This window comes from Dama dama, chromosome 11, assembly GCF_033118175.1.
Source record: "Dama dama isolate Ldn47 chromosome 11, ASM3311817v1, whole genome shotgun sequence".
Classification (NCBI taxonomy): domain Eukaryota; kingdom Metazoa; phylum Chordata; class Mammalia; order Artiodactyla; family Cervidae; genus Dama; species Dama dama.
Genome location: NC_083691.1, coordinates 23,786,924 through 23,800,081, shown reverse-complemented (window position 1 = coordinate 23,800,081; position 13,158 = coordinate 23,786,924). Strand labels below are relative to the sequence as shown.

At 42.7% G+C, this 13,158-nt stretch overlaps 1 non-coding gene across 1 annotated transcript; it reads right to left on the bottom strand.

Moving 5' to 3' along the window:
• Positions 1 to 549: 549 nt before the first annotated feature.
• Positions 550 to 621, bottom strand: TRNAW-CCA (transfer RNA tryptophan (anticodon CCA)). Its single transcript has one exon. It is a non-coding gene; the product is annotated as a tRNA-Trp (tRNA).
• Between the last annotated feature and the right edge of the window lie 12,537 nt (positions 622 to 13,158).

Here is a 13,158-nt window from a genome sequence, read left to right as displayed (position 1 = left end):
TCCTGGGTCATCAGGCTGTGTTTTAAAGGGTGTTTGGGGTTCTGAGGGCTTCCCTGATAGGTCAGTTGGTAAAGAATCCGCCTGCAATGCTGGAAACCCTGGTTCGATTCCTGGGTTGGGAAGATCCCCTGGAGAAGGGAACAGCTACCCACTCCAGTATTCTGGTCTGGAGAATTGCATAGACTGTATAGTCCATGGGGTCATAAAGAGTTGGAAGAGATTGAGCCACTTTCACTTTTGGGGTTCTGAAGTATGGAAACGGGACAGAATGGCTCTTATGACTCAAAGTGTGTTCTGTGGAATAGCTGGGCATTCCCTAGAAGCCTGTTAGAAATGCAGAATCTCATGGTGTATATATAAGTACATGCATATATTTATATATGCATACACACACACATACTGGAATACTGAAGTGAAGTGAAGTGAAGTCGCTCAGTCATGTCCGACTCTTTGCGACCCCGTGGATTGTAGCCTACCAGGCTCCTCCGTCCATGGGATTCTCCAGGCAAGAATACTGGACTGGGTTGCCATTTCCTTCTCCAGAGGATCTTCCCAACCCAGGGATCAAACCTGGGTCTCCCGCATTGGAGGCAGACGCTTTAACCTCTGAGCCACCAGGGAAGCCCTTACTCAACTTTAAAAAAATAATGAAATAATATCATTTGCAGCAACATGGATGGATGTAGAGATTATCATACTAAGTGAATTAAGTCAGATGGAGAAAATCAAATATATGATAATTGTTTCTATGTGGAATTTAAAACGATAATGCAAATGAACTTATTAACAAAAGAGAAATAGACTCATAGAAATAGGAAACAAGCTTATGGTTGTTTCCCAAAGGGGAAAGGAGGAGGAGGGATAAATTAGGAGTTTGGGATTAACAAATACACCCTACTATATATAAAATAGATAAACAGCAAGGACCTTTTGTATAGTACAGGGAACTAGGTTCAATAGCTTGTAATAGCCTAAAATGGAAAAGAACTTGAAAATAAATATATGTAAAATTGATTTATATATTACGTATGTTTCTTTACATATATATATACATATATTATATACATACAGAACTGAGCTGCTTTACTGCATACCTGATATATTGCAAATCAACTTACGCTTCAATTTAAAAAAATTAATTATTTTTAGAAAGGAAAGAAATGGCAGAATCTTAGGAACTACCCCAGACCTATAGAATCAGAATTGGCAAGTGAGTAAGATCCCTAGGTGGTTTGCATGTGAAAGCATCGCTGTAGACCATGGTTTTATTGAGCAGAACGTAATCTAGGGACAGCCACAGAAGAGGGGTAGAGAGGAAAAGTCAGAAAACCCTCACTCCTCTAGTTGCAACTCTGAGACGGTAGGAAAAGCGGTTTCCATCTCTGAATCTTAGTGTCTTCGTCTGTAAAACTGGTCTATAAGCTCCATCCTGCCTACTTCATGAGTCTGTTTTTGGCTTGTGTGTTTTCAAAGTGATGGAATGATTTTAATTTATTTTAAAAACTTTGTTATTGGAGTACAGTTGCTTTACAAAGTTGTGTTAGTTTCTGGTATACAGCAAAGTGCATCAGCTATATGTATGCATATATCCCCCTTTTTTGGATTTTCTTTCCAATTAATGTCACCACAGAGCATTGAGTAGAGTTCCCGGTGCTATGCAGTAGGTTCTCATTAGCTGTATTTTATACACAGTATCAATAGTGTATATGTATCAGTCCCAGTCTCCCAATTCATCCCATCCTCCCTCTTTCCCCCTCAGTATCCTTACATTTGTTCTCTATGTCTGTGTCTCTACTTTTGCTGTGTAAACTAGATTGTCTATAGCAGTTTTGTCAGACTCCACTGTTATGCGTTAATATTTGTTTTTCTCTTTCAGACCACACAGAGAAAAGTGAGATAACACATGTGAAAGCACATCAGTTCTGAGTACCCAGTTCTGCTGACCAACAACCAGCACGTTTCTCTCTCCAAGTGCCCTTGTTGAAAATGAGGCTGTTCCTCATTCCTCCATCCACAGCTCCCCAACAATGGGTCTGCTAGGCTCTGTCCAGAGTTGCATGGTACATGCAAGCTAAGTCGCTTTAGTCATGTTCAACTCTGTGCAACCCTATGGACTATAACCCACCAGGCTCCTCTGTCCATGGGGACTCTCCAGGCAAAAATACTGGAGTGGATTGCCATGCCCCTCCCCAGGGGATCTTTCCAACCCAGGGATCGAACCTGCGATTCCTGCATTGGCTTGTGGGTTCTTTACCACTAGCGCCACCTGGGAAGCCCCAGCAAAGCTTCCAGAGAATAGTCTCCCTCAAAGGAACTGACTCCAATGGAGGGAGGGGGTCACAGGCAGAAGGGAACCAAGGAAGGAATGTGCTAAGAGCGGGGGACCAGTTCCTCTTAACAATATCTGGATGTCAAGGGGGTGCAGGGACTAAGAAAGCATCAGGTCTGTTCTCTAGGAGCTCACAGTCTAGCAGAAATTAGGACTTGTTCTGTAGTAGGCCTTGAAGAGATGTTCTAAAGTATAGGCCCAACTTGCAGAGCTTCTTCTTATGGTTGACTGGACCACCCCAAAGTGATCTGCTTTGGTTTGGGAAAGAGGAAGAAGACCTGGGTTCAAACCCCAGCCCCAGGTCTTACTAAGTGGAATTTTAGGTAACCCCATCACCTCCCTGAGACTTGACGTCCTCATATCAAAAATAGGACACTGGTAATAACACTGTCCCCAGGAGTTATTGTGAAGAAAATTGAATTGGAAGCAAACAAACCATTTTTAAAATATTTGTTCATTTTCTATCTTTCTCACTGAAATGTAAAAAATCTCTGAAATCAGGAACTTGAATGTGTTGCTCCTCATGGAATTTTCAGCACCTAGAACAGTGACTGGCACAAATGCCATGCTTCATAAGAGCATCTTGAATGAAGGGAGAAATATTAATGTTCCTTATGCCCAGATACAAATCTTTCTGGAGTGAATTTGCATTTTTATGCTTGCAATTAAAGTTCCAACCCCCAGTGCTGCCTCCTGGTATTGATATCTTATGCTTTGAATCAAGGTTGATCTGCGTGACCAGTAGACTACGGCAAAAGTGATGGCATCTCACTTTCAAGATTAGGTTGTGAGACACTACAGTTTCCATTCCTCTTGCTCTATGGCTCTGTTGTCCTCTTACTTCTGTATTTCTTGCTCTTAAGAAAGCCAGGTGATGAGTAGCCCCAAGCTGAGATTCATATGGTAAAGACTGGATTCTCCTGCCAACAGCCATGAAAGTGAGCTTGCAAGTCATTTCTCAGACCCATCTTCTAAGCAAGGTCTGGCCAGTGTATAAAGGTGGACTCCAACAGATGAACGGATAAAGAAGATGTGGTGTGTATATATATAACGGGATATTACTTGGCCATAAAAAAGAATGAAATAATGCCACTTGCAGCAACATGGATGGACTTGGAGGGCATTATGCTAAGTGAAATAAGCCAGAGAGAGAAACACAAATACGGTATGATATCACTTAAATGTGGAATTTTAAAAATACAGGAAACTAGTGAATAAAACACAAAAGCAAGTTCACAAATATAGAGAAAACAAACTAGTGGTTATATGTGGGGAGAGTGGAGGGACAACACAGTGGTAGGGGATAAAAAGGGGGGAGTTTTTAGGAGATTATATGAAATCATGTGTGTGAAGCTTCTGAAAATTATAAAGCACTATAGAATTCAAAGAAATTTTCATTCAGTAAAAAAATGAAAAATAAATAAAGCTGGGCTCTCATTTCCTTTAAAGTTCTCACTGTAATTCTACTGTTACAACCCAAGTTACACACACTTATTTGGAAATTACATCACCCTGTTGGTTTACAATAATCTCATGGTAAAAATAAAACAAAACCGCTCTGGCTCTTTTTCATATAAACTACTGTTAGTCCATGTACCACCACCAGACTTTAAAAAACTTACACTGGAGAACTGGTTCAGGACCATATATTCATCTGTGTCAACTTTCACTTCATTGGTTCTAGCCCATAATCTCAGTCTCAAGAAATATTTTAATAAAATATTCCAGACATATAAACAAATATAGATGATAGTGCAATGGCCACCCATCTCCTCACACTCCTGCTTTGGAAAGAAAATCATTTAAATCTGATTGAACAATCTGTATACCCTTCCCCCACTCCATTTCCTCAAAGGAAGCCACTGTTTTGAACACCCTCCTTATCATTGCAACACATTTCTTTACATTTTTACTACATCATACAGTTTGTCTTTTTAAATTTCATAGGAAAATTTATATATCCCTCTGAAAAATCCTTTTTTTTTTCCACTCTAAATTCTACTTTTGATATTTGTGGTGGTGGTTTAGTCGCTAAGTCATGTCCAACTCTTACGACCCCATGGACTGTAGCCCTCCAGGCTCATCTGTCCGTGGGGATTCCCCAGGCAATAATATTGGAGTGGGTTGCCATTTCCTTCTCCAGGGGATCTTCCCAACTCAGGAATTGAACCTGCCTCTTCTGCACTGCAGGTGGATTCTTCACTGCTGAGCCACCAGGGAAGCCTTTAAGATACTTAATTATGTTAAATATGTAGCTGTAATTTACCCATTGGACCAGGATCTGGAGAAGTGATGTAATGGTTCTCAAGATGATGGTCACTGGGATTTGTCTCCAACTTCCTCTGTTACAAAAATGCTGCTATAAACATTATCATACATTTTTCTCTCCATATGTATACAAGAGGACCTCTAAGTATTTGCCAAAGGGGAGAATTGCTAGATGATGGATCATGTGTATCTTCTATGCTACCAGATGTTGCTAACTTGTTCCCAGGAATGATGGAGCAAGTTAGATCTCCATGTACCCTGGACATGTGGGAGAGGTCCTGAGACTCCACACTTTCATCAAAGGTCAGTGTATATCAGCCTTGATTATTAGCCAGTCAGATGAGTGTGGAAAGTTTCTAATTATTCTTTTACTTTTATCTCACTAACATTGACTCTACCTCCACTGTTCACATGGTACATTAATTAGGATGCTCCTGCCTTTGAGTAACAAAACATTCAAGTAAAAGCAGCTTGAACTGAAGTGAAGTGTTAGTTGCTCAGTTATGTTCGACTCTTTGCAACCCCAAGGACTGTAGCCCGCCAGGCTTCTCTGTCCATGGAATTCTCCAGGCAAGAATATTGGAGTGGGTTGCCATTCCCTTCTCCAGGGCATCTTCCCGACTCATGGATTAAACTCGGGGTCAGGCAGATTCTTTACCATCTGAGACACCAATATATAGTAAAATAACAAAAGCAGCTTAAACATATCATAAGAAGCTTAATGATAAAATGCTTCCAGATTTGGTCACCTTAGTGGTCCTAGGGCCTGGGGCTTCCATTTTTCTTCCCTTTAGTCTTTAGCTTTGGTCTTTATCTTCTCATTATGATGGCAAGATCTCTACCCCTGAATATCATACAACAGCATGCAAAGGCAAGCAGGTTGCTCTTCATCCTATGTCTTTTTTCATCACTGAGCAATATTTTTCGCAGAAGCCCCTTGACCAGCTGCCCCAATTTCCCTTCATACCATATTGATTAGGATTACTTTTCATACCTGTGACTGAAGCAGTGACAAGAAGGGGGAATAAAATTTCAATGTGCAGTTTAGACAGTCACCCTTGGGGATAGAATGGTCCCCCTCCTCTAAGCACATGAGAGAGTGAAACCCCAAATGAATTCAGAGGTCTTCTAACAATAAAGAAGAATGGAGGTGATAGCTTTGGGGTGGCAGAAACAAAATTCCTTAAGGCTAAATTCTAGAAAGAGCTTTCATTCTGGTGTCCATTTTTAGCATATGGACACCAGTAGTTTCCTTGAGTTCCAATTCAAGAAGCTTTTACTATCTTTACTTTTTATTATTTTTTTTTATCTTTACTTTTTAAACATGGAGTTCCATGAATTCGTACAACCTCGATTTTTTCCTGCTTTAAGCACCGACTGTTCATATTCAAAATTTTTCTTGTTCCTTAGAATTTCTTTGCACATAATACTCCAGATGACCACTGAAAAGATAAAGGCTTCCAATTTCCTACCCTCAGCTGCATTTTTGTGCCTCTAAAGCTATTTCTTCCTCATACACAGCACTTGTATTTTCTTAAGATTTCTAAACTGATATAAGTACTATCACTTTAGACAATTCTTCTCAAACTAGCATTATTTCCAACTTGCTTATGGTCTTTGTGGATGAGATTCTCTGATCCAGAGCCTCAAATTGGTACTGAAGCCATTTTCTGAGCCCTTAAAAATATTAAACTTGGTGTAGAAATAGACTTGCCTCTGGTCCCTCTGTCCTCTGAAACCAGAACCAAAGATTCTTTAAAACTGGTACAAGAAACCAAAAGTTTTCCGGATGCTGATTCATTGCTCATCAGTCACATCAGTGATTAAATATTTAAGTGCCAAGGAGTCTGTGATAAAATATTAATCTCCAGCCAGTCTACTATAAAATATTTAAGGACTGGTGAGTCTGGAGTGTGCAGCTTTCAGCTTAGAGCAAGAAGAGCCCCATCCAAGGCCGGATGCTGGATGATGGAGCAGATGCACAAAGATGAGTTGATGGGAAAAAAATGTCAGATCAAGTGCACCCAGATGCCCTGGCTACACAGCACCAAGACTGTGGCTGGTCATGTCGGGCTGGTCTGTTTGTGAGCAACAACTCACCCCCATGAGGAATGCCAACCTGAACTTTTTATGTGCTTTTCAGAAATGTAAAAACAGAGATTCAGAGAGGTAGAGGTAATTGCTTCTGGTTTCAGCAAGGAGCAACATTAACTAAGCTTTTCACGTTTGTGCTCAGTCGTATACGACTCTTTCCCGCCTCATGGACTGTAGCCCACCAGGATCCTCTGCCCGTGGAATTTTCCAGGCAAGAATACTGGAGTGGGTTGCCATTTCCTCCTCCAGGGAATCTTCCCAACCCAGGGATCAAACCTGTATCACCTGCGTCTCCTGCATTGGCAGGCAGATTCTTTACCACTAGCACCAACTGGGAAGCCCTTTTCACATTTAAGCAGGAATTATTTCCTTTCCAGCCCCAGTAGAACCATGAACAAAAATTCTTGCACAGTCTTTGTATTGGTTAAAAAAAAAAATCATTTTCTCTGGTGTTTCAAGCAGAGGAAATTTAATATGGGAAATTGACTACAAAGGAGCTAGAAGGGCTGGAAGACCAAATAAGAGAAAGAAGGGAAACTAAAAAGAGGGAGTTCAGTTCAGTTCAGTTCAGTCATTCATTCATGTCCGACTCTTTGTGACCCCATGGACTGCAGCACACCAGGCCTCCCTGTCCATCACCAACTCCCAGAGTTTAATCAAACTCATGTCCATTGAGTCAGTGATGCCATCCAGCCATCTCATCCTCTGTCGTCCCCTTCTCCTCCTGCCCCCAATCCCTCCCAGCATCAGGGTCTTTGCATTCAGTCAGTTCTTCACATGAGGTGGCCAAAGTATTGGAGTTTCAGCTTCAGCATCAGTCCTCCCAATGAATATTCAGACCTGATCTCCTTTAGGATGGACTGGTTGGATCTCCTTGCAGTCCAAGGGACTCTCAAGAGTCTTCTCCAACACCACAATTCAAAAGCATCAATACTTCAGCACTCAGCTTTCTTTATAGTCCAACTTTCACATCCATACATGACCACTGGAAAAACCATAGCCTTGACTAGATGGACCTTTGTTGACAAAGTAATGTCTCTGTTTTTTAATGTGCTATCTAGGTTGGTCATAACTTTTCTTCCAAGGAGTAAGCGTCTTTTAATTTCATGGCTGCAGTCACCATCTGCAGTGATTTTGCAACCCAAAAATATAAAGTCTGTCACTGTTTACACTGTTTCCCCATCTATTTCCCATGAAGTGGTGGGACCAGATGCCATCATCTTAGTTTTCTGAATGTTGAGCTTTAAGCCAACTTTTTCACTCTCCTCTTTCACTTTCATAGTGGAACTGAAAAGAATAGGGAGGAACATTTAGATGGGCAGTGCTGCTCACCCATCCCCAGACCAAGGCTTGGAAGTCTATTCCTGCAGCTGAGTTCTTGCAGATCCTGTCTCAGTTGGTTCTGAGTCCACCGGAGAAGTGTCTTCTCAACCAGAGCTGCAGCTTCTTGAGAAAGGATGCTTATTCCTGCCAGCCAGCTGGAACTCAAAATCGGCTCCACTCCCATTGCCACTACAAGAGCCAGTAGCAGCTGCCACCTTGTTGGAGCCACCGCACCTTCTTGTCAGGCTCCCTCCAGTGCCTCCTACTGGCAGAAGCGGACAGAACTTCCCCCTACCAGGGAAACTAACACATGTAGTTTGCAGGCTTCCAACAGGAGGGTACTGAACTAGGAAACAGCATGTAAATAGCAGGCACAGCCCCATTGCTACTTGACAGAAAGAACTCCACAGTAATATGAGTCAAGCTTGGCTTCCCCATCTTTTTCTGCTGTCCCACCATGAAATGAGACACCTCACGAGTCCAGGAGTTTCTCCAGGGTTGGTCTTAAATATGGGTAGTCAACTACTTCTGTTTGCTTAATCAATTCTAAAAACAAAAGAATGTTTAAGTGAGTTGATAGTTGCAGATTCCTTTCCTGTTGAGAGTTCTCAAATTATACCAAACTAGTGTGATTATAAAATGTGCAAAACAACCTGGAAAGAGGCCCATCCAAGTAGGATCCTAGAAGCTTGAGCTGTAAAGCTGCTGAGCCATCAATAAGATACTTCCACCTGTTGGTTTGCTGACAGGAAGACCGGATGCCAGAAAGGGCCTGGTGATGGTCTCCAAAAACCGCAGCCTGCTCTGATAACTCGGGCCAGTATTCCTCTGCACTGCACACTGGCTGTGACTGGCAAGCTTGTCCCTTGATAAAGATGGTCTTAGCTTTGTTGCTTATCATTTTTTACACGTCCTATTTTTTACACGTCCTACTCATCTCCCCAGTGAAGAAATACAAGGAGAATACTTCGTTTCCTGTATGGTAGAGTTTTATAAGGCATTTTAACATCCATTACCTCCACGCATCTCAAAGAGAACCCTGTAGACTAAAATCCAGGACACTTATTCTCATCTCTGCATGTGTGATGCACAGCAAGGTGAGGTGACTAACTCAAGAGGATACAGCGGAGGACTTGCTGTTCACAGCCTGCTGTAACAAACAGCCTGCTATAACAGGCTATCCAAATGCTGAATAAGTTAGCAAATGAAAATCTGAATGCACCCTGGTCATCATTCATAAAAACTGGGGCTAGAAGAAGTACTCATTCAACAAGAGGAAGAGTTTGTTAGGAGAAAAAAAGAGAGGGTGTGAGGAGATGGAACTTGGGAGGAAAATGTTACTTTCTATGAGTGGGGAGGTGGAAGAAAGGGGATTCCTAGAACCCACAGACCCCTGAAATCAGCCTATTCTAAGAAAGCACAGGAGGAAGATTCTGATTACATGTGTATGTGTTAGTTGCTCAGACGTGTCCGCCTCTCTGCTACCCCATGGATTGTAGCCCGCCAGGCTTCTCTGTCCATGGGATTCTCCAGGCGAGAATACTGGAGTGGATTGCTGTTCCCTCCTCCAGAGGATCTTCCCAACCCAGGGATTGAACCCTGATCTCCTTCTTTTCAGGCAGATTCTTTACCGTTTGAGCTACAGGGAAGAACTGCTAATTACAGAAGGCCCCTAAAAGCCAGCTGTTGCATCTAGAATCCCCACTTCCTGTCACTGCCCTGTACAGTCGTGAACTCTTCTAGGTCTGAGAATATCAGGCTCAGTCCAAAGGCTCAGGATCCCTCCAGGTTTCCTGACTGTCCAGGGTCCACTGCCCTTGTCACCCCCATTTCCTACCCTCACCAACCTGCCCTTCCTCACCCCTGAGTCGCCTGGCTTCTACCCTCTCCAGGCTCCCCACCCCCCACAGTTACAAAAACAGAGGGAGCCTCCCGGCCATACTTCCCCCATCCCTAAATCCAGGGTGACATTCCATGCAAACCACCGCGTCGGTCCCTTTCTGTCGCTGTTTAGGGCCCGCTTTATGCGGACTCCATTGCACTTGTTCTGAGACAAATGAGGAAGATGTGCAGTCTATTACCCTTATAAACCAGCTCCTTTCTTCCTCTCTCTGCCGTTTAAAAGGGCCTTTCTATTTGACTGAACAAGAAAAGGAACTCTAAGAGGGGAATTAACATTGTCCCCATTATATTGTCCAATTAACACTTGTCCCGTCAAAGGCTGAGTAGGAAGCCGGGAGCCTTGGTCAATGAGAACTTTTAATCCCTCAGGTAAATGCAAAGTCGCATTGAACACGATCAAAGGGCAGATCTCAATATATTCTCCCTCCAAGCCCGGTCCCTCCCCCCTCATGCATAGGACTGTATGAGGCTGCTAAGTTCTGGTTTGAATGAGTCTCAACCTCCCTTTGTGGCCATGTTGGGTGAAAGTGTGGGGGATGGTGGATCAGACATTTAAAAACTCACAGCAAGGCTCTTAATTACGCTCAAGACAAAGACACCAACGCAGACATGGTGAAGTAATGACGACCCAACCATCTTCTTTTTTAAAAATCGATTTCCTCTCTGTAGGTACTAGGTCCAACACCATTATGAACAAAGTAAATTATGCAAATAATTAAGCCTTTAGAGTGATGGAATTTGGGGGTCAGTTTCTTGGATCTATAGAATACCGGCATTCACTGAGATCTGACCCATGAGAAACTGATGGGCAAATAGAATCCGGACTTGAGCTGGAGGGCAAGTACTCTGAAACACTTGTTTTTCAGTTCCCTCCATCCCCCATGATCCTAACATGCTTCTTTTCTTTTTTAAAAAAGGTTTTTATTGGGGTGCAATTGATTTACAATATTTATTAGTTTCAAGTGTGTAGCAAAGTGAATCAGTTACAAAAATACATATATTCACTTTTATAGACTCTTTCCCCAGATAGGCCATTTACAGAGTATTGAGTAGAATTCCCTGTGCTATACAGTAGATCCTTGTCAGGTATCTATTTTCTGTATAGAGTAGTGTGTATGTGTTAATCCCAATCTTTCCATTTATCCCTCACTCTGCTTTCTCCTTGCTAACCATAGCTTATTTTCTACATCTGTAACTATATTTCATTTTTGCAGATAAATTCATTTGTAGCTTTTTTCTTTAGATTCCACATACAAGAAATATCATATGATATTTGTCTTTCTCTGTCTGACTTGCTTCAGTCAGTATAATAATCTCTAGGTCCATCCAAGTTTCTGCAAATGGCAGTATTTTGTTCTGGTTTATGGCTGAGTAATATTACATGGTATATACGTACCACATCTTTATCTATTCCTGTTGATGGATATTGAAGTTGCTTCCATGCTTCTTTTCACTTGGTAGGTGCTTAAAATGTATTTATACATGATGGTGTCTTAAAAACTGATTTGCTTAGGTATTAAGCCCTTCGCTTCTCCGGGAGATCTTCCCGACCCAGGAATCGAACCCAGGTCTGCTACATTGCAGGCAGATTCTTTACCATCTGAGCCCCCAGGGAAGCCCAATTTAAGACCCAGGTCACTTCAAAAAGATTCCTACTGGTTTACTAAGATGAAAAATGAATACAGGAGAAAGGAAGAGTAGAATGATAAACTGATGCCTGGAGTGAGTTAATTCATAGGCGTGTGTGTTGATCATTCCTGCCCAGTTACTACTGATGCCCCCTGGGGCTGGAGTGAGCTTCCTGGCTGCCAGTACAAAAAAGGAAACACAATCAGTGGCAAAATCTATATTGTCCAGAGAATATCTACTTAAATAAACTGAAGAATGCAATATAATTTTGATAGCCTGGAGCAAGCAGGTAATATGGGACTTCTTTCCTCAACTTCTGAACATACATTCTGAAATGGCTTTATGAAATTATACTGAATGGTATCAAGGGAAGAGGTCATCATCCTGAGATCTAACTTGGCTAAGCTCTGTGGAGCGAGCTGAGCTCCTGAATGATGCCATGCAGCCCTGAGGAAGGTTGGCACATGAATGGCTGTCTGTAAACGTAGCTCTTCAGATCATTTAGGAACCCCAGTAAGCTCACAGCAAAAGTTTGGCACCCTGGTCCCACTGGCAAGGCTAGAGGTAGGCTGTCCTAGGAAGCTTTAACCCAGAGCCACTATGACCAAGAAAACCAGATTAATGTGTAACCCAACCAATCAACATCCACCAAGGCCATCAAGATGTGAGCACCTGTGCAGGCCAGGCTTGGGGAAGACAGTGAAAAATGGCCCTTGGTACTCCTAATCCGTGGGCACTCTGGCTGGCGCTGACATCAACCACATAGACGTCCTTGCTGTTCCTTCCTTCTTAGGGCTTTTACACATGTGATTCCATTGACTTGGAATGCTTTTTCCCCACCTGGGTTACTCTCTGTATTTCACAAAGTGCATGTGTGCTCAGTTCTACAGTCGTATCTGGCTCTGCAACCCCATGGACTGTAGCCTGCCAGCCTCCTCTTGCCTTGAACTTTTCAGACAAGAATACTGGAATGGATTGCTATTTCCTACTCTTGAGGATCTTCCTGACCCAGGGATGGAATTCACGTCTTCTGCATTGGCAGTTGTATCCTTCACCACTAAGCCACCTAGGAAGCCCTTTCACAAAGACCTTTGTTCAAACATCATCTTATTACAGGATGGTCTGTCCACCCTGTGAAATACTGGACACACATTTTCCCATCATTTTCCCCCTCCACCCAAGCCCAGCTCTGCTACGTTCACAGTCTTCTGTCCATGGAATTCTCCAGGCAAGAATACTGGAGTGGGAAGCCATTCCCTTCTCTGGGGGAATCTTCCCAACCCAGGAATCAAACCCACGTCTCCTGCATTGGCAGGCAAATTCTTTACCGTCTGAGCCACCAGAGAAGCCCTTTCAACGTTAGGAAACATCATAAATCTCTGTATAAAGACTTGTCTATCTGCTTTGGCTCCTCCTCTTTCCCCTGTCTTTCATACTCTCTATTTCATTGTAGGTAGGCGGGAAATACTTAACAAGTGAACAACGTGTGGGGAAAGACTAGCAATGCACATGGCTGGGTCAGACATCTAAACATTCTGATAGTTAGTTGCCTGGAAGAGGAGATCAGCTGCGGTGAGCATGGCAGGAGGGCCTCCTATCAGCTCAGCACTGAG